This window comes from Schistocerca cancellata, chromosome 7 (genome assembly GCF_023864275.1).
Source record: "Schistocerca cancellata isolate TAMUIC-IGC-003103 chromosome 7, iqSchCanc2.1, whole genome shotgun sequence".
NCBI classification, from domain to species: Eukaryota; Metazoa; Arthropoda; class Insecta; order Orthoptera; family Acrididae; genus Schistocerca; species Schistocerca cancellata.
In genome coordinates, this window is record NC_064632.1 from 102,735,652 (window position 1) to 102,758,571 (window position 22,920).

Consider the following 22,920-nt stretch of genomic DNA (forward strand, 5'->3'; position numbering starts at 1 on the left):
CGAACAAATGAACAACTAAATGAAACTTTATAGCTCCCTTAATTCGCCGACAGATAGTGCTTAGCTCTGCCTTTTGTCGTTGCAGAGTTTTAAATTCCTAAAGTTGTGGTATTCTTTTTGAATCACCCTGTATATTTTCCGTGTCCATTTCTTCATCTATCTCATTAAGACCCTGTTTTTTGACATTTAATTAGTTTACTTGGTGAATCACTAGAACTCTGGCACTGCGAGGTTCTTCCATTCATGTTTTTTGGCTTCTATCATTGACAAATTATTATTAGATTCTTAATGTAAAGGTGAGTACTGAAGTGCACCCCACAAAATATGAGTGTTACGTCTTTAAAATTCCAGTTTTAATCAATCAAGCAGAGTGTATTCAATAAAGGAAATTAATCCTGTCGAATTACCTTATACAAATGTATTTTGGTGAGAGGTATATAACTCATAGAGATGATTTAGAAGTTGATCACGAATGCAGAAAAGAAAATAACTCATGATCGTAAACACAGGGGGAGAAATATGCCTGCATCATGGAAGGAGATAGTCGTGCCTCTGTGTACGTCTCGTGTGTTGGAGGTATGGTCAACTCTGGTTGCTCACAAGTACTCTAGCATTCTGATGGACCGTAGTGATAGTAGCTTTATTCATTCATGGATCACGTTTAGAACAGTATTTGAATTGTCGCCTTTTTACAATTTATGAATAAGAAAAAAGTGTAATTCATATTTACAAACATTTCCATACTTATTGCCCATGTTTCACAGAGCAGCGACAGAAATTGTGCCGTGAACGTATAGCAGAAATCATCATGGAATTTACATGAAATCATTTAAGGAAAGCAGGAAAATCTAAATCAGTAGTGTCCTGCTTGGCAAGGTCACTTCGTTTAAATACCTGGGCGCAAAATTGCAAAAGATACGAAATTGAACGAGCAAGTGCGAACTGTAGCAGGAAAGGCGAATGATCAACTTCGATTTATTGGAAGAATTTTAGGAAAGAGTGGTTCGTTTGTAAAGGAGACCGCATATTGGATTCTAATGCGACCTATTCATGACTACTGCTCTAGTGTTTGGGATCCGCACCAGGTCGAATTAAAGGACGACATCGAAGCAGTTGTTACCGGTAGGTGGTCTAGGGGTAGAATCTTTGGCTAGTAATTAAAACATTCTCGGTCCTGGGTTCGAACCCACCAACCCCTCACCGCTTACAATTTGAGTAAAAATCTTTATCAGTGAAGGCTGAAGACTTCCAGCATAAGAAATCAGCCAACGGGCTTGTTAAAGAGGACAGAGGAGCGGACAGAGGTTCAAATCAGTCTCTTGCCCTTGAAATGGGAAACTGCCCCTAAAGGCGGAAGAAACAGCAATGACAACGGCATGAGGATGCAGAAGGCAAAGACAAGTACAGCATTGAAGACGCATTACGTGGCTCCACAGGACATGTGGCCTGTAGTTGAAAAAGTGACATGACGATCTCTTCATCGGTAACAGATTCCGGAATAATCCTCCATTCGGATTTCCGGGGTGAGAGGTGACCATCAGAAAAAGATTGAATAACCCACGACAGGGTAACGTTGTACGAATCGGGGCGTGAAATCTGAGAAGTTTGAACGTTGTAGGGAAGCTAGAAAATCTGAAAAAGGAAACGCTAAGGCTCAGTCTAGATAAATTGGGGATCAGTGAAGTGAAATGCAAAAGAATACAAGGATTTCCGGTCAGATGAGTGCAGCGTGATATTAACAGAAGCAGAAAATGGTGTAAAGGGAGTAGGATTCGTTATGAATAAGAAGGTAGGGCAGGTAGTCAGTTACTGTGAGCAGTTCAGTGATAAGCTGTTTTCATCAGAATCCACAGCAAGCCAGTACCAATAAGGATAGTTCAGGTATACATGCCGACATCGTAAGCCAAAGATGAAGAGATCGAGAAAGTATATGAGGAGATTGAACGGGTAAATCAGTACGTAAATAGAGATGAACATCCAATAATCATGGGGGGATGGCATGCAGTTGTGAGGGAAGGAGAAGAAGAAATGGTTACGGGAGAATATGGGTATGGTACTGGGAATTAAAGGGGAGAAAGATTAATTGATTTCTGCAATAAATTTCAGTTAGCAATAGCGAATACTCTGGTGAAGAGTCACTATAGGAGGAGGTATACTTGGAAAAAGCTGGGAGATATGGGAAGATTATAGACACTCTGATAAGGAATAGCTCAATATGAAGTTCAGTTGAAGACGAATGGGCATCTCTGGAAAGGCCAGTTACAGAAGTTGGAAAGAAAACCGTCTGTACACAGAAGGCAACTGAGAAGAAACTAAGGGATAACAAAAGAAATACTTTAGTTGATAGATGAAAGAAGAAAGTACATAAATGTTCAGGGAAATTCATGTATACAGAACTACAAGCTGCTTAGGAATGAAATAATTAGTAAGTGCAGGAAAGCTTAGGCGAAATGGCTGCATGTAAAATATGAACAAATCGAAAACAAAATTATTGTCGGAAGGGCTCACTCAGTATGTGAGAAAACACAACCTTCGCTGAAACTAAAAGCAAGGGCGGTAACCTTAAGAATACAATAAGAATACCAGTATTAAGTGCAGAGGAGAGAGCGGTCAGTTTGAAAGAATTCATTGAAGACCTCTGTGAGGGGAAAGAGTTGTCTGATGACTGATAAAAGAAACATGATTCAATAAAGAACATATAGAGGATCCGATTTTAAAAGGAAACTAAAAATCAAATAAGACAGAAGGGAAAGATAACATTCGATCAGAGATTCTAAAATCGTTCGGGGAAGTGACAACGAAACGACTTTTCACACTGTGTAGAATGTATGAATCTGGCGGTATACCATCTAACTTTCGGAAAACCATCAGACACATAATTCCGAAGATTGCAGGAGCCGACAAGTGCGGGAATTATCGCACAATCAGCTTAATAGCTCATGAGTCCAAGTTGCTGACAAAAATAATATACAGAAGAATGCGAAAGAGAACTGTGGATGTGTTAGATGACGATCAATTCGTTTTTGGGAAAGGTAAAGGAACCAGGGGGCAATTCTGACATTACTGTTGGCAATGGAAGCAAGACTAAGGAAATAGAGTTCACAATGTAAAACGGTGCAAGATGTTCGAAATTCTGAGAAAAGCATGGGTAAGCTATAAGGAAAGATGGGTAATAAGCAATATATGCCAGAACAATGGGATGATAATAAGAGTGGAAGACCAAGTATGAAGTGCTCTGGTTAATTAGGGAGTAAGAAAGGGAAGTAGTCTTTTCATCTACACATCGAAGAAGCATTGACAGAAATAAAAGAAAGATTCAGGAGCGGGATTAAAATTCAAGGTGAATTGATATCAACGATAAGATTCGCTGATGACATTGCTATCCTTGGTGGAAGCGAAGAAGTATTACACGATCTGAGAAAATCGAAGAAAGATGAAAGTAATGAGAAATATCAGAATTGAGAACAGTGAGAAACTAAACATCAGGATTTGTGATAACGAAGCAGATGAAGTTAAGGAATCCTGCTATTCAGGCATCAAAGTAGCCCATGACGGACGAAGCTGTGGGGACATCAAAAGCAGACTAGTACTGACAAAAAGGGCATTCCTGGCCAAGAGAAAGTAGTATCAAACATAGACCTTAATTTGAGGGAGAAATCTCTGATAATGTACGTTCGGAGCACAGCATTGTATGGTAATGAAACGTGGACTGTGGGAAAACCGAAAATTATGTGTGCTCTTAAGGCAAGGAATGAGGGCGTTCTCCGCAGAATCGGCGAGGAAAGGAATACATGGAAAATGCTGAAAAGGAGTAGGACAGGATGATACCTCAGTTAAGGCATTAGGAAATAACTTCCATGGTACTGGAGGGAGCTGTAGCGGGTAAGATTTGTAGAGAATGGCAGAGACTGGCATACAATCAACAAATAAGTGAGGACGTAGGTTGCAAGTTGTCATGGTCGCCTGGTCGTAGATATTGCTAATTGCTGTAATCGCACTATTTCACTCCCATTTACGGAGCTTGTCAGCACTTGATGTTAGGTTCGCGCCATTAAAATGCATTGTGTTGTGGTAATCGCTGCTACTTGCTGGATCGCTGCTGTCTCTCGATGCTGATGCTGGCTCTACATCTGGTTGTCTAGGGTTAAAAACATGAGGTCCCGTGTTTTTTATGTGCTTTTGATGATAAAGAACGAGCGAAACCAACAAATATGTAGACTTCAAATATTTATTACTCTGGTGCCATCTTAATTCCACTGTCCACCAAAGACCATGACTCAACACAAAGTAGTACTTCCGTTACATGTTCTTTGCATTGTTTATCCACCTCAAACAATAACACACAAACACACTTCACCAAAGTGACATTCCGACTGCCCCTCGACCCTTCTTGCTGCTCGTATTTATAACATTGTCAAAGAACTACTAAAAAGAGATATAGTTTACAAGTCACATGTACACCTGTTATCATAATTTGTGCAGAAAAGTTATTAATTTGCATCGAGTGACATAATTTAACATGTTATTAAAATGACAGACAGATTTTTTGACTTGACAGAATAATTCTTTGTTACAAAAAGGCCGTTTTTTAGAAGTTTGTCAATTGACTTCTCTAATTTGCATAAATAAGTAAATAACATGAATTATTAAGAATTACATTGGTTTCCGTCTAAAATAAGATTGCTCACGTGAATACTGAGTGAAAACGCTCCTAGTGAACAAATAGGTTTCACTGGGTGATTTTTATTTAAAGAGATCCAAAATACCTAAGTTGGCCACTATTTTTCGTACTTCATATTAATTATTTAAGATGAACTTAATGTTTTTACATGATGACATTTGCTGTATCAGTGATCAAGTGATATAAACTTTTGTGTTGGTCAGTTATTCAGTATAATTTAATGGGTTGACTGTTTATGCAGACATGTTATGCAATCATTGTTAACATACACAATCTCTTTTCTATAATCATAAATACTCGTTAAACTGGTTGAATTTGGAAGGTATCGCATACTTCGGTAAAGTAAAGCCTTTAATATGTTCCGTTACAAAGTGCAACTCCGAGATGAGGAGTTTGGCACAGGAGAGGAATTCGTGGCGGGCCACATCAAACCAGATTGTAGATTGATGACTCAAAAAAGTAAAGAGTCAAACAACGGCCAAGAATTACGGAGATGCTTCGGGAGCTCCAACGGGAACCACTGCAGAGAAGGCGATGCTCTTTCCGAGGGACACTACTGAGAAAATTTAGAGAATTTAAAGCTAACTTTAGAACCATTCTGCTGCTGCCAACATACATTTCGCATAAGCACCACGAAAATAAGAAACGAGAATTTAGGACTCATATTGATAGTCAGTTGTCCCTCTCGTTGTGTGCAGTTTGAACAGGAAGGGAAATGACTACAAGTGGTGGCTTGGGGAGTATGTATTTCGACGTAGATATAGGATGACTGGATCAGGATTATCGGCTCCATCTTTCCGGATGCGAGACCAATCTGTTTAAAACAATATTACTTCAGTCAGTTTATCCAAGTGACACTTTGCAAAGAGGCAATCTAATAATGTGGAAGACTAATGCTACGCAGTTCATTCTTTTCTAACTAACACCCATTATGTCCTAGTGTAGCAGTACATACACTATCAGCTAACGTAAGGACAATGGTGACGATATTTTGTTCCCAGTTGCCCATTTGCTTGTCGGAAGAATAGAATCAGCATCCCTCAATAGTGAGGCACTGACCTCGCAAAATGGGAAGGTGTTTAAGTTTGACTGACTGCAGAGCTTTGAGAACAAGGCTTTCCGGAAAAGAAAAAAAATTGTTGGGAAAAACTTTCGTATGAATTGACAGTTAGCCGATTGTCCTCGGAGGTTGCCTTGCGCAGTCGAAGGCGAAACGTCAGGAGAGAGTCTTATGTACGGACCACAGAATCTCAGTCCGGAAGTGTTAAGTGATGACAACACCTGCCGTGAAAGCCTTCATTCTATGAGAGATGCTACCGTTATTATTATTTAGTATTGAATACCTGATGTTGTACGGACTGCTCTTTGTTTCAGTTCTCTTAGTCAACCTCCTCTTTCTCTATTTGCCCCTCTCCTCTGTCCCCCACTCTTTCCATCTCGTCCTGCCCCTTCCCTCAGTCTAGCTCCTCCACTCTCTGTTCTCCGTTTATCTCGTCATCTCGTCATGCCCCTCTCTCTGTCCACCTGCTACTCCCTCTCTCCACTTTCCTTTCTGTATCCTCCTCCCCTCGCCTTGATCATCTCCTCCTCTCCCCTTTCTTTATTCAGCTCCTCGTCTCCACCACTCTGTCCATCTCCTTCTCCCCCTTCCCCCCGTCCATCTCCTCCTACCCCTCTCCATCTGTCCACCGGCTATCCACCCCTCTCTCTGTCTATTTTCTCCTCTTTCCTTTCTACACTATGTGATCAAAAGTATCCGGACACAACCAAAAACATACATTTTTCATATTAGGTGCACTGTGCTGCCACCTACTGCCAGGTACTCCATATCAGTGACCTCGGTAGTCAAATCGTGAGAGAATAGAATGGGACACTCCGCGGAACTCACGGTCTTCGAACGTGGTTAGGTGATTAGGTGTCACTTGTGTCATACGTCTGCACGCGAGGTTTCCACACCCCTAAACATCCCTAGGTCCACTGTTTCCGAGTGATAGTGAAGTGGAAACGTGAAGAGACACGTACAGCTCAAAAGCCTACAGGCCGCCTTCGTCTGTAGAGTGACAAAGATTTTGAAATTGTGTGTAAAGTTTGTTACAAGTCACTAAGTGCTCTTTTTCTCAAATACTTCTTCTCTTCAAATACTATGTGGAATTGCATTTTGTTGTATCCGTCGTTACTGGAGGCTTGCTGTCTCTCTCTTCTTCCTGGTCGCTCGTAATTTCTACCCTTTAAGGGGAGTCTGTCACTGTACTTTGTTTCTAGGAGCTCGTTTCATCTTCTTCTGTGCTCTGGAATTGTATCATTTAGATTAAAAATTTTAGTTCTTCTCCGATATCTTGATTCCTCAGTCTGTCTTCTGTTGTGAAACCTTTAACTCGTATCATGAACTCCATTTATTGTGCCTGAACACTTGCTTTTTGCTAATCACCCAGGTCTCGTTACCACAGAGCAATGTGGGGACTGCAGTTGTTTTGTAGAATTTAATTGGAGTATCTTCCCTAGTTTTGTTTTTAAGGTTTCTCTTAATTGCTCCACATACCCGGCTAAATTTACCGAGCTTAAATATCTTCGCTGTAGCCATATGTTACCTCACATCATAGGTAACTGAAGTGGTTTACTTGCTCTAAAATCTTTCGAACTAGCACTATTTCCGTTTTAATGTGTTCTTTCCCCCTGGAAACGGACATAAGCGTTTGGCGTCATTGGCGGGGAGGCCCCTTTCGGGGCAGGTCCAGCCGCCTTGGTGCAGGTCTTATTACATTCGACGCCACACTGGACGACCTGCGCGCCGGATGAGGATGAAATGATGATGAAGACAACACAGCACCCAGTCACTGAACGGAGAAAATCTCCGACCCAGCCGGGAACCAAATCCGGGCCCGTAGGACGCCAGCCCATCTCGCTGACCACTCAGCTATCGAGGCGGACTTCCTTCTCCATGAAGACCATTGTCTTAGTCTTCTACTGCTGATATCTCTGTGCCAAATTTCTCTCTTATTTGTTTCAGTAAGAAAATTCCTGTCTGAAAGTCCTCTTCTTTAAAATCACTGCATCGTTAGCATATACTAAGTTACTTAAAAGAGTCCTCCTGTCTAGCTATATATCTTTTTGAAATTCTGTTTTCCATATATGCATTATCTCATGCAGGAGATATAGCAGCTTTGCCATACTCCTTTGTTAGTTGGTACCTTATTACTCATTTTTTCCGTTCAGATCTAGAGTGATAGTCGTGTTCTGATGTAAACTTTCAATCACATTTATTAGATGTTTCGGATATCCACTATTCGTCATTTTCTTCTAAAGTTTGTTCCCATCGGCACTGTCAAAGGCTTTTTAAAACAGATGAAATCAATGTGTTTTTTTTATTATATCTATATGTTTCTGTATTATCTGTTGTAAAATTAAAAATGGGTGTATCGTACAGCGTCCTTTCCTAAAACCCATTTGTTCCTCACGCAGTACCGCTTGCGTTATGTTTCTAAGTCTGGTGTTTGAAATCTTAGCATATATCTTGTATGCCGATTCCAATAAACTTATTCCTTTGTAGTTACTGCATGAGCTTTTGTCTCTTTGTTTAAAAAATGATACCACTCAAGCAATCTCCCAGTCTTTGGGGATACTCTTGGTCTTCCAACAATCGTTTAAGAGATTTAACAGTCGCAAAATTAGCATCATTCTTCCATATTTTAGCAATTCAGCATTAACACCATCTCTTGATGTCGCTTCTATGTTCTGAAGTGAAGGCACATTATATTTCGTCAGACTGCAATTCATCTAACCTCTTGTCATCTATGTTTCTTATGCTGTATCGTTATACTCTTTGTTCATTTTCAGTATTGTTTATTTGTATCTTCTATTTTAGGAACCAGGTTTTAAATTGTAAGACATTTCCAGGGGCAGATGTGGACTCTGACCACAATCTATTGGTTATGACCTGTAGATTAAAACTGAAGAAACTGCAAAATGGTGGGAATTTAAGGAGATGGGACCTGGATAAACTGAAAGAACCAGAGGTTGTACAGAGTTTCAGGGAGAGCATAAGGGAACAGTTGACAGGAATGGGGGAAAGAAATACAGTAGAAGAAGAATGGGTAGCTTTGAGGGATGAAGTAGTGAAGGCAGCAGAGGATCAAGTAGGTAAAAAGACGAGGGCTAGTAGAAATCCTTGGGTAACAGAAGAAATATTGAATTTAATTGATGAAAGGAGAAAATATAAAAATGCAGTAAATGGGCAAAGAAGGGAAAGCAGAAAGGTGGAAGGAGTATATAGAGGGTCTATACAAGGGCGATGTACTTGAGGACAATATTATGGAAATGAAAGAGGATGTAGATGAAGATGAAATGGGAGATACGATACTACGTGAAGAGTTTGACAGAGCACTGAAAGACCTGAGTCGAAACAAGGCCCCCGGAGTAGACAACATTCCATTGGAACTACTGGCGGCCTTCGGAGAGCCAGTCCTGACAAAACTCTACCATCTGGTGAGCAAGATGTACGAGACAGGCGAAATACCCTCAGACTTCAAGAAGAATATAATAATTCCAATCCCAAAGAAAGCAGGTGTTGACAGATGTGAAAATTACCGAAGAATCAGTTTAATAAGCCACAGCTGCAAAATACTAACACGAATTCTTTACAGACGAATGGAAAAACTAGTAGAAGCCGACCTCGGGGAAGATCAGTTTGGATTCCGTAGAAATACTGGAACACGTGAGGCAATACTGACCCTACGACTTATCTTAGAAGAAAGATTAAGGAAAGGCAAACCTACGTTTCTAGCATTTGTAGACTTAGAGAAAGCTTTTGACAATGTTGATTGGAATACTCTCTTTCAAATTCTAAAGGTGGCAGGGGTAAAATACAGGGAGCGAAAGGCTATTTACAATTTGTACAGAAACCAGATGGCAGTTATAATAGTCGAGGGACATGAAAGGGAAGCAGTGGTTGGGAAGGGAGTAAGACAGGGTTGTAGCCTCTCCCCGATGTTGATCAATCTGTATATTGAGCAAGCAGTAAAGGAAACAAAAGAAAATTCGGAGTAGGTATTAAAATTCATGGAGAAGAAATTAAAACTTTGAGGTTGTAATTCTGTCAGAGACAGCAAAGGACTTGAAAGAGCAGTTGAATGGAATGGACAGTGTCTTGAAGGGAGGGTATAAGATGAACATCAACAAAAGAAAAACGAGGATAATGGAATGTAGTCGAATTAAGTCGGGTGATGTTGAGGGTATTAGATTAGGAAGTGAGACACTTAAAGTAGTAAAGGAGTTTTGCTATTTGAGGAGTAAAATAACTGATGATGGTCGAAGTAGAGAGGATATAAAATGTAGACTGGCAATGGCAAGGAAAGCGTTTCTGAAGAAGAGAAATTTGTTAACATCGAGTATAGATTTAAGTGTCAGGAAGTCGTTTCTGAAAGTATTTGTATGGAGTGTAGCCATGTAGGGAAGTGAAACATGGACAATAAATAGTTTGGACAAGAAGAGAATAGAAGCTTTCGAAATGTGGTGCTACAGAAGAATGCTGAAGATTAGATGGGTAGATCACATAACTAATGAGGAAGTCTTGAATAGGATTGGGGAGAAGAGAAGTTTGTGGCACAACTTGACCAGAAGAAGGGATCGGTTGGTAGGACATGTTCTGAGGCATCAAGGGATCACCAATTTAGTATTGGAGGGCAGCGTGGAGGGTAAAAATCGTAGGGGGAGACCAAGAGATGAATACACTAAGCAGATTCAGAAGGATGTAGGTTGCAGTAGGTACTGGGAGATGAAGCAGCTTGCACAGGATAGAGTAGCATGGAGAGCTGCATCAAACCAGTCTCAGGACTGAAGACCACAACAACAACAACATTTTGCTGTTGTGTCCAAAGTTTTCAAAACCTTATAGGCCATTTTCTGTCTCCCATGAACATCATTCTCGATATTGGAAATAAAGATATCCCAATGTTCTTAGTGTGCCTTTCTTACAACACACTTAGTAATATTTCTTCTCTCCCTATAGGAGTCCATCTTTTCAGAGATGGAGTTGCTTGAGTTCTTTATATATGCATCCTGTTTCTCTTATAGCCTAATTCCAACTTTTAGGTTATTTCTTCTCGTTACTTTTTCTTTTTATCGAGAGCTTCTCCTGCTATTCTATATATCACATTCTTCAAATTTTGACATTCATCTTCTTTACCTTGTTTTGTCACTTTCTTCCATTCCGCAAGAAGATATTTTCTGGAGATTAGTAGAAAATAATGTAATCCTGTATCTTGTCCTCTATAAACTCTTATATTCCCTACCTGTCACGCTAGCTTTTCATTTACTAAAAAATGTAGTCAGTTATTGATCTAAGGTCTCTACTGGCCAAAGCATACTTATACTTATCTCTTTTATCAAAAAGTGAGTCTGTTCATTATAGAAAATTGTAAGTGGCAAAATCTCTTAGTATTTTTCCATTACATACGGCTTCTCCAAAAGGCCCTATAATACTCGTTATAGGGCTATTTCCTATTCTGACTATTTCCTATTCTGACACTGAAATAATCTGATATGTAGCACTGTATTTATTCAGAGTCTTCTGCAGTTCTTCACAGAAAGTTCTATACTCGTCCTTTTTACTTCTTCTGGTGCATACACGCTTATAATGGTAGCGTTGACTCTTTTCAATTTCAGACTGTGAGTATTCTTTCACTTAAGTGTGTGTGATATTTGATGTGTGTTTCCCATCTCTTATGCAGAAGTAATGCCACATCTTTACTTGCTCTTTCATTGTATTCTACTCCACTATATAACATGATGTAATCACGTAAATATTTATTACGTCCTATTTCTATTTTCGTTTCTTTGATTGCTACAGTATCGATGTTCACGTTGTAAGAGGTCCATGGCTAAGGAATTTGTTGCTAGCGCAGTCGAGCAGGTGTAACTTCGATGGATTGCTCACGTGCTGCCTGTGATATGTACGCTACAACAGAATCGCCTGGCCGTGCGGTTCTAGGCGCTTCAGTCTGGAACCGCGTGACCGCTGCGGTCGCAGGTTAGAATCCTGCCTCGGGCATGGATGTGTGTGATGTCCTTAGTTAGGTTTAGGTAGTTCTAAGTTCTAGGGGACTGATGACCACAGATGTTAAGTCCATTAGTGCTCAGAGCCATTTGAACCACAGAACCGCCAGTGTCGGCAGCAGTAGTAGTAGTAGTAGTAGTAGAGAGCAGTTGTCCAGTTGTATAGCTCACAGAGAGACAATGCAGTCCACTAGTGGTGTTTTGTAGCTCGAGAAGAGCAGTAGAGTTATGGAATTACCAAGGCCGGTCGTGGAGAACGATGGCGGTGCCTGAGAGATGTAGTATAAGGTGAAAGCAAAATACACTACTGGCCATTAAAATTGCTACACCAAGAGGGAAATGCACATGATAAACGGGTATTCATTGGACAAATATATTATACTAGAACTAACATGTGATTACATTTTCACGCAATTTGGGTGCAGAGATCCTGAGAAATCAGTACCCAGAACAACCACCTCTGGCCGTAATAACAGCCTTGATACCCCTGGGCATTGAGTCAAACAGAGCTTGGATGGCGTATACAAGTACAGCTGCCCATGCAGCTTCAACACGAAACAACAGTTCATCTAGAGTGGAGAATGGCGTATTGTGACGAGCCATGTTGCTCGGCCACCATTGACCAGACGTTTTCAATTGGTAAGAGATCTGGAGAATGTGCTGGCCAGGGCAGCAGTCGAACATTTTCTGTAACCAGAAAGGCACGTACAGGACCTGCAACATGCGGTCGTGCATTATCCTGCTGAAATGTAGGGTTTCGCAGGGATCGAATGAAGGGTAGTGTAAGTAGGCTGTTTAGGTTCTTATACTGGTAACGCCACGTAGCGCTCTGAAAATCACTGGCTGTGCTGTGGGCAGTCTGTGGCTAGTTTGCATTGTTGTCTGCCATTGTAGTGTTGGGCAGCGGCAGCTGGATGTGAACAGCGCGTAGCGTTGCGCAGTTGGAGGTGAGCCGCCAGCAGTGGTGGATGTGGGGAATGAGATGGCGGATTTTTGAGTACAGAATGGATGTCATCAACTGCTATATATATTATGACTATTAAGGTAAATACATTGTCTGTTCGCTATTAAAATCTTTCATTTGCTAACTATGCCTATCAGTAGATAGTGCCTTCCGTAGTTTGAATCTTTTATTTAGCTGGCAGTAGTGGCGCTCGCTGTGTTGCAGTAGTTCTAGTAACGAAGATTTTTGTGAGGTAAGTGATTTGTGAAAGGTATAGGTTAATGTTAGTCAGGGCCATTGTTTTGTAGGGATTTTTGAAAGTCAGATTGCGTTGCGCTAAAAATATTGTGTGTCAGTTTAACCACAGTCATGTATAAATTTTTCTAAGGGGACGTTTCAGTAGAGCCGCGGATCATAACACGTCTGAAATATAACGTACACGTTTCAAAGTGCCGTCAATGTGAACAAGAGGTGACCGAGACGTGTAACCAATGGCACCCCATACCATCACGCCGGGTGATACGCCAGTATGACGATGACGAATACACGCTTCCAATGTGCGTTCACCGCGATGTCGCCAAACACGGATGCGACCATCATGATGCTGTAAACAGAACCTGGATGCATACGAAAAAATTACTTTTTGCCATTCATGCACCCAGGTTCGTCGTTGAGTACACCATCGCAGGCGCTCCTGTCTGTGATGCAGCGCCAAGGGTAACCGCAGCCTTGGTCTCCGAGCTCATAGTCCATGCTGCTGCAAACGTCGTCGAACTGTTCGTACAGATGGTTGTTGTCTTGCAAACGTCCCCATCTGTTGACTCAGGGACCGAGACGTGGCTGCACGATTCGTTACAGCCATGCGGATAAGATGCCTGTCATCTCGACTGCTAGTGAGTGATACGAGGCCGTTGGGATCCAGCACTGCGTTCCGTATTACCCTCCTGAACCCACCGATTCCATATTCTGCTAACAGTCATTGGATCTCGACCAACGCGAGCAGCAATGTCGCGATACGATAAACTGCAATCGCGATAGGCTACAATCCGAACTTTATCAAAGTCGGAAACGTGATGGTACGCATTTCTCCTCCCTACACGAGGCATCACGAAACGTTTCACCAGGCAACGCCGGTCAACTGCTGTTTGTGTATGAGAAATCGGTTGGAGACTTTCCTCATGTCAGCACGTTGTAGGTGTCGCCACTGGCGCCAACCTTGTGTGAATGCTCTGAAAAGCTAATCATTTGCATATCACAGCATGGTCTTCCTATCGGTTAAATTTTGCGTCTGTAGCACGTCATCTTCGTGGTGTAGTAATTTTAGTGGCCAGTAGTGTATTATTGTTCTTTATTGCTGCGCGCATATGTTAACTCCTACAACTGATTTTTGTACTATTGTTATATCAAAGTCCCATGTAAGTGTTTTCTAAAAACCTTTTAATAATAATCTTTCTTATAAAGATAACTTTTGACAGTCATTCATCTGAATTTAAAGTTTTTCACTAATTTCTCCTACCCATAGTCATGCCGATTATCGTAAAGAAAATCAGTTGTTTTTCATACATAACAAAATCTAGTGGCCAGCATTGCACTGGGCTGTGTGAGAAAAATATCTTATAGGAGGAGATATATACGCGTTATCCAGCGACATCATTGAGGTAAGAATTTTCAGTTTATTCAGAATGATTTTTCAGGGCCATGACGCAGCACTGCTGACGTCCAGATTTACCAGTTTAGGTTCACAGTCAGTCAATTATTGAAAGGTTGAATTACGAGATTTCTGTTGAAAGGTCATATATAAGTCACATTTTTATTGAGAGGTTAGTCACCTTTTTATTGCGAGGGTACGGAATTTATCTGTTGGGAGGTTACAACGTCTTTTAGTATATTTGCTAGTTCTCTCTCTTTTTAGGTTATTTCTCTGACATTCCAGGCTGTTACTTTGATATATCCGTTGACCCATTTTCGTTTGTTCTTATCCATAGCTTTGTCACAGACCTTTGAGGCCGCCCTGTTTCTGAGACTCCCTGGGGTATCAAGAGTAATGTTTTTCTGAGATCTGATTACCAGCTATCTGCTCAGTCCCCTTACTAGAAGCACAAGGATTTTCTTTCGAGGCTATCTCCCTTAGTCGATGTGTTCTGGTTCGGGAAACTCGCCTTTCATCCTTTCCCATTGACTACGTAACGTACAGACACTGTGCGCCATGCATTGAGCTGAGGTCGCAAGACTCACAGACTCACGTCTTCTTGGACGTGGGAATATGGTTTGTTGGCAGAGCTGCCTTGAATTCTTCAAAGTCTAATTCATCCATCAAGTTTCAATGGATCGTTTGAGAACCTTTGAACATCAGAGATGGAAAATGTTTGACAGTCTTAGACCTCGAAACCTAATGCTGTTGGGGTTGAAAAGAAGCAATAGTTGGCCCAGGGAGACCGACAGCAAAGAAAAAGCAGAAGAAGCCCGACGCAAGTAAGTGAAAGTAACGTCAGATTTTATTAAGGACCCATGTGGTTACCACCCTCTTACTTCCAAGAAGGGAGGCTAGTTAGGATAAACACTGCATGAATCAATCTAGGTATTCGCATGCCATGCCTATACTTCTTTTTCACCACCACCCTTACCCCTTTCATAGGTGTTTCTTATTCCCACAGCGATTGTACTCACACTGTGATATGTATACCTAGTTTGATGGAAATCGGTCCTGTGGTTTCAGAGGAGATGTTGTATATACATACAAACATAAATGCATATTTATAATATCTATGACTATATTTTTGATGAAATATGACCCGTACGTTCCTACACTGAAGATACCATTGAAAACTACATAAAAATCCGTCTAGTAATTTTGGAGATTAGCATATTCAGACAGACAGCCAATAAAGTTTTAATAAATATTTAAATAACGTGATCGGGTTTTGATCAACTGAAGCTTCTAAAGTGACCCAAGTTATGGTATAGTTACTTACGAAAATCCCACAAATAATTTGTGTTAGCTTGTTCAAAGGCCAACACACAGATACTGATGTTTTATAGATTTATTATTAGTATAGAATAGATATAGAGAAAAGTCACCTTTTTAGCAAACACCTACTCTCTGCCTCCTAAACATTCCCTCACTTTATAGATCGCATTGCTTAAGAGGTACTTTTAACTGCCTTTTTAACTAAGCTCGTTATAATAATCTCTTAATCACCTTGGGCAATTTATCGTATAATTACGTTAAGCGCCAGCAGCAGAAACGGTTAAGAATTCGTCAGCCTCTGTCGGAGCTGCACTTTACGTCGCTTTGTATTTTGCTAGCTGCTTTATGAAATAACTAGCTGAGAAACTTGGAATGGTTTTGCCAATTTTCTATTAGAAACTAGTACAAAAAATAAACTGTGATTGTAGTGTAATATCCCGGACAGTTTCTGTTCCCTGGGCGCAGCTACTTCACATGTCTACACCGTTATTTTGTAAACGTCCCTATGGCAACGCTTCTTCATAGCTCTATAGACGGCTATTGTTTCCGGCTACAGACTTTTGCGCTTCGCAGTTGAAAGCTGTCAAAATCGCTTCAAGTCGTCAGGGATTTCCGTAAGTTGACTCGATTATAGGAGTGCCTTAGTAGTAATGAATAACAGTATTAAAACTTCGTACATGATGCGGAAATTTTACTCATATCTTAGTGTTTATGAAGCATTAGGTTCTGAACTACGTATTGGGAAATGATACATTTCTGTAGTACTCAGCGACGTATACTGATAACGTCTGCACAATGTGTGGCAAATAGAGTTAGTGGGAAAGAAGTACTACATTTAAAGGGCAGTTTTTCGAGCATATCGTTTATGACGTTATACCTCCTTATTTATGAAATGAGGTGATTCTTACCCGTACAGTGGTTGTTGTCTGATAGTAACGGCTATGTGTACCAAGTTTGTTTATAATGTATATGGATTCTTGCATATTCAGCTGTGGCACTACAATTACAGTGGATCCGTGTGAGTTTAAATTTCTCGGTCTTGAAGTATATAATGAAAAAAATCGTCATTGACAAAAATAAACTGTTTTATACATACATGGTAGGGACAGGAGGAAAGAAAATTAGGTTTTAAAGCCCTATCGGAGACGCGATCTAGCCATGAACATTTCGTAGGAACCTTCTCGGCATTTCCTTAATTTAGTGAAACGATAGGAAACGTATATCCAGACTTTTGAGTGTGGTCTTGAATTTCCGTCCTCTGGAATGCAAATGTGGTATCCGAACCGGTCTCCCTCGATGTAGACATAAAAGTTGAGATCAGAAACGACAGATCGAAAAACAAGCTGTTAAACAGAGAGGGGTTCATGCTAATATCCTCTTACGAGCGTGGAAGATAATTGTTCCGTTAAAAGCTCCGGCCGCTACCCATCTTAAGTTCTTAATGGATGCATTCCTGTCGGAACCGCCGCAAACCTAGTTATATGTGCTTCCTACAGCTGTTCCGCAATGTGTAAAGGTCGTATGCTTGGCGCTCGGCAGCTTGCAAGTGTTTGTTAAGAGATATCCTATTGGACACCATGAGCTGCATGTAAAAATAATTAACTTCGGGGCATAGACAACTTGAAACTAATGGCGCACAACAAGATACCTTTTAACAAAATGATTCTGAGTTGATATTATCCGAATTTTAGCATTACGAAATTTTTGCCTATAAAACGCGAAAATTTGGATCTCTTTCCATCCAACTACAGAAAGTATTTGCGTGTTCTTGCTAGCTTTGTACGTAATGCTGTATTTTGTTCCCAAGCAAGTAAAATTCCTTCACTTCTACAGCTTGGTCCCCAATTCTGGTGTTACGATTGTCGGTAATTTAATTTCTGCTTCTCCTTAAAACTTTCATCTTTTGTGGTAACAATCAGCCCGTATACCGTTATTAATATTGTTCCTTAGGTATACACATATAAATGGATTTTCGGTTTCTGGGTAGCTCTTATTTTTCGAATTTTGATTTTTTCTTTGGTTCTGTTGGACAAAAGAGTGAATTGTTCGTAATTTGGGCTCCGTAGGAAGAGGAGAAGTCATGGCCATGGGTCCTTTGGTTCGGAACAAAGGAAACAATCACATAAAAAATTCATTTACGTTTCATCTCAAAAAATATTATACTGAAGTCGCTAATTTCAACTTGTTTGTTACGTTTATATCAATAACCTTCATTATTCAATCTTTAATACTACTACGTACAATTTTTGTGGTGCAAATATGATGAGAAAACTGATTATTTAGTTATTCTTGCTCTTTACTGTGTTTTTTTATGCCCCAAAAATTGGCGTGAAAATGAAGATTCCGTCTACGCTCTACACATAGACGTAGGCAAGAAACTGAAAATTGCAAATGATCTTCAGAACGGAGCATCAAGCTCATCTGGGCTACAATAAATTATTTAGAAGAAACGAAAACAGGAGGAGTATATTGTTGATATCGGGATACAACCTCAACAATATACTCCTCCTGTTTTCGTTTCTTCTAAATAATTTATTGTAGCCCAGATGAGCTTGATGCTCCGTTCTGAAGATCATTTGCAATTTTCAGTTTCTTGCCTACGTCTATGTGTAGAGCGTAGACGGAATCTTCATTTCCACGCCACTTGCAAAGGATCTGTTGCAAGGTATTCATCAATCTCGACAAATCTGCTAAAAATGGCCTTTTCTATCGGAAACAAACTGTTCGAACCCATTATTGATGATTTCAGGGTTTGATCGATTCCTACTTGAATCATTTTAATATTTTCATGTTATGGCTTGGGCACCTTTTCATTTTTGTATCGATAAACAGATAAGGATCAAAGATTGCAAAAGCGAGAGATTCAGAAGGCAGTTACTGCAAACGATTTTTCAGTTTTTGTAAAGCCACACACGACAGACATCACAACCGCCAACATGATATCTGTAAATTTTTAAAGAATGATAACATACCTACAAATGTGCTTTGACTGCAGAAGGTGCTGAGGATAACGCCTCGACACACACACACACAGTGACAAAGAAAGTACAAATGTCATAAGCCGCATTCTCTTCGTGTTGAGTTAACTGAAATACATCGCGGAATACAAATGCTTTTAAGCGATAGATGGCTGTCACATGATGGAGATCCCATGGAGCGCGGGAAGTTACTCCACAAGATCGTATTTCGCAAGGAAAAACAGTAGTTGTCTAAAAAGTCTGCATAATGCTTTCTAGAATGCCTTTCCCTCAAAGTATCTCGACCAAAATCAAGTATTCGATAAACATTGACTTGATAAAGTGTTACTCGATTTGTCCGTAATGTATTTACTATAATCTATTGTAGATCAAGTTGTTCAGTCAATGAAAGAAAATTAGGAGAAAAAAGCTGTAGTCGCAAATTTTAGTTCAGTGGTAGGGCGGGGAGGGGGGGGGGTGTCCCGAACAACACACTAAAACTCCCTATCGTTGGGGTGTGAGCGAGAGCAAGGGGCGTGAGTCGTTTAAAGGTCACTTTTTATGATTTTCTTGAATAACTCGCACTGCCGCTTCTAGCGAATATGTTTCTCAGTACAAAATTGAACGACATTAAATATCCTACGCACAGAGAGCATCAGTGAGATTATTTTGTTTACTCACATATGACAACTGGACAGAAAATGCTGCGGTGGTACTACCTGTGTTTAAACTGGAAAGCGAGCATCGCTTGTTATGGCCGAAGTTGCCTTCCTCGAAAGAACGCCACAACTGCCGTACAGGATGACAGAATGGATGTCCCCTCTAGCAGTGTAGAACAGTGTGAACAAGTTATGTAGATTCTTTCTAAATGTGTTTCTTGCGTTACTATTAATAGTAACTTCTACCTGTATTCCATGTACGAGGTGCATTCAAGTTCTAAGGCCTCCGACTTTTTTTTCTGATTAACTACTCACCCGAAATCGATGAAACTGGCGTTACTTCTCGACGCAATCGCCCTGCAGGCGTACACATTTTTCACAACGCTGACGCCATCATTCCATGGCAGCGGCGAAGACTTCTTTAGGAGTCTGTTTTGACCACTGGAAAATCGCTGAGGCAATAGCAGCACGGCTGGTGAATGTGCGGCCACAGAGAGTGTCTTTCGTTGTTGGAAAAAGCCAAAAGTCACTAGGAGCCACGTGAGTAGGGAGCATGAGGAATCACTTCAAAGTTGTTATCACGAAGTAACTGTTGTGTAACGTTAGCTCGATGTGCGGGTGCGTTGTCTTGATAAAACAGCACACGGACAGCCCTTCCCAGACGTTTTTGTTGCAGTGCAGGAAGGAATTTTGTTCTTCAAAACATTTTCGTAGGATGCACCTGTTACCGTAGTGCCCTTTGGGACGCAATGGGTAAGGATTACGCCCTCGCTGTCCCAGAACATGGACACCATCATTTTTTCAGCACTGGCGGTTACCCGAAATTTTTTTGGTGACGGTGAATCTGTGCGCTTCCATTGAGCTGACTGGCGCTTTGTTTCTGGATTGAAAAATGGCATCCACGTCTCATCCATTGTCACAACCGACGAAAAGAAAGTCTCATTCATGCTGTCGTTGCGCGTCAACATTGCTTGGCAACATGCCACACGGGCAGCCATGTGGTCGTCCGTCAGCATTCGTGGCACCCACCTGGATGACGCTTTTCGCGTTTTCAGGTCGTCATGCAGGATTGTGCGCACAGAACCCACAGAAATGCCAACTCTGGAGGCGATCTGTTCAACAGTCATTCGGCGATCCCCCAAAACAATTCTCTCCACTTTCTCGATCATGTCATCAGACCGGCTTGTGTGGGCCCGAGGTTGTTTCGGTTTGTTGTCACACAATGTTCTGCCTTCATTAAACTGCCGCACCCACGAATGCACTTTCGACACATCCATAACTCCATCACCACATGTCTCCTTCAACTGTCGATGAATTTCAATTGGTTTCACACCACGTAAATTCAGAAAACGAATGACTGCACGCTGTTCAAATAAGGAAACCGTCGCCATTTTAAGTATTTAAAACAGTTCTCATTCTCGCCGCTGACAGTAAAATTCCATCTGCCGTTCGGTGCTGCCATCTCTGGGACGTATTGTCAATGAACGCGGCCTCATTTTAAAACAATGCACATGTTTCTATCTCTTTCCAGTCTGGAGAAAAAAAATTGGAGGCCTTAGAACTTGAGTGCACCTCGTAGTGTTAACAATGCACTTCGCCTAAAGATACACCCTAGATCATGTCCACACTCCGCAGCCAGTGATGTATAAGGTCCGCTGTGTCGTGGTACACACACTTCATATTTCAGTAAAATATCTTTCACTCCATTAGGCTGTCTGGTACAACAACTGTATGTTGAATATTTGAATTAAAACCAGCCTTGGTTGCAATTTATTATTTTTAACAACCTTCATATCATCTATAAGGATACAAAAAATAAGCAAAAATTAGTCTGGCGACAGCATGCACGATTCTAAATATGAATAAGGAATTGTTATTAACTTTCAAATTTTTTTAAAAACGATAAAGATCGCGTCAAAACAGATAAATCGCAGGAACATAGTAAAAAACAACTAAGATAATAGCGTGGAACGGCGTGATAATAAGTTAAACAGATAATCAAGCTGAACAAAAAGTATCTTAATAACGTCGCGTCAGCAGGCCAGAATGGAGCAATGATGTACTCACAAAGTTACCCTTTATGTCCAACTATGTTTTGATTTAATGTAACCTCTTAATTTTATTATAGCGATTCATCCATTTTGGATGCTTTTTGCACACATTAAATATGCTGAATGTCACGCAACTCCTTTGATTGCCACCTGTAACCTCCCCCTCACTTATCGACCTTAATGACAGTGAAAAATTAAACCGCGTGTACCTAATGGAAATTTGGGAAAAGCAATCGTCACCGAAGTTAACCTGTTGGTAAAGAGGGAGGAAAGGATTACATCTAAATGAAAGGAAAAATGCTAATGAAACAGGTGGAAATTAATTTTGAAAAGGGGTAAAGTTAATAAAGAAAGTAAATGTGCAGCCGTTACGTTAACAATTAACTAGCGTTAATTAGATATTTGAGATTTGGGGGAAGTTATGGTCACCAGTCCTAAGGACAATTACTATAGTAACTGAAAAAGAAAGTTCATTACACATATAATTAGCACTAGAAGCGTGGCAACTGAAGGTTGACACGTGTAGTGTGAAAACTGAAAGTTTGTCAGAAGTAATAAATTTCGCTACACTCTGACTGAATTTAGCAAAAGAATTAATAAAACAGGAAAATCGAAAGTTAATTTAGTGACTGAAGTTAATAGTGAGCTTTCTTTCTGAAGCACATCGAAATTCAGTAAAATACGTTTAGTCTTGGACTACCTCAACAATCATTTCAAAAGCTACTTGAATCTACGCAATTTAGAAAGAAGAGATTTAACTCTGAACTTGAATTAAATGATTCTGAACAATTAACAATAGTAAAATTTAGTACGTACCAAGCTGAGCTGCAGTCACAGGTAAGCTAAAATACGGTAACAAAACTCGCACTCTTAATTCGTGCTTGTGTAATCTAAATATTGTAGCCAGCTATGAATGCCTTAACTGAACTTTGAAATTAAAGCAGTGAAATCGAATTATATTTGAATTTCAACGACACTCGGGTTCATTTCGGAAAAGGTAGGGACCCTGCTTGGCAATGCAATTGGGACAATGAGCAACAAAGGTTCATGCTAAGTTGCTGTAATTTTGTGATTTGAACAGTTTTAAAAGCTGAGGTCTGCCATACAGTTCTAAAACTTTATGTGCTTGCAGTCTTCCTTGTTGGTTGATTGAAGGTTTGAAGCCGTCGATCGAGGAGGTGGCGACAGTCACTCATTGTCGGCCGTCGCTGTTGCAGAAGCTGGATGTTGGCGCGCCTTCTTCTCGACACGGTCACCAGACGAAACGGGCTCTTGATGTGCGCTAGCTAATGTTTCCTGTCCGCGACACCATGTCAGAAACTATCATCGCAAGTCGAGCGCAATTACATGCTGCCAAACCCCGAAAGCGCGGCAACTCGTGGGAGCTTCACACAACACACCTGCTCCACTCGCTAATCCAGCCAGACCCCCTCTCAGCCCGCGCTCCACGCGGCAGAGTTAACACTGCCAAAGATCCTACACACTTTGATTCTTCACACGACCTATCGATGTAACCGTTCGATAGTAGTTTTCCCTAGGCAAGACCCAGCGTAAAAATACAAATAATATTTACGAAACAAACCAATTATACATCGACATAAATGCATAAAT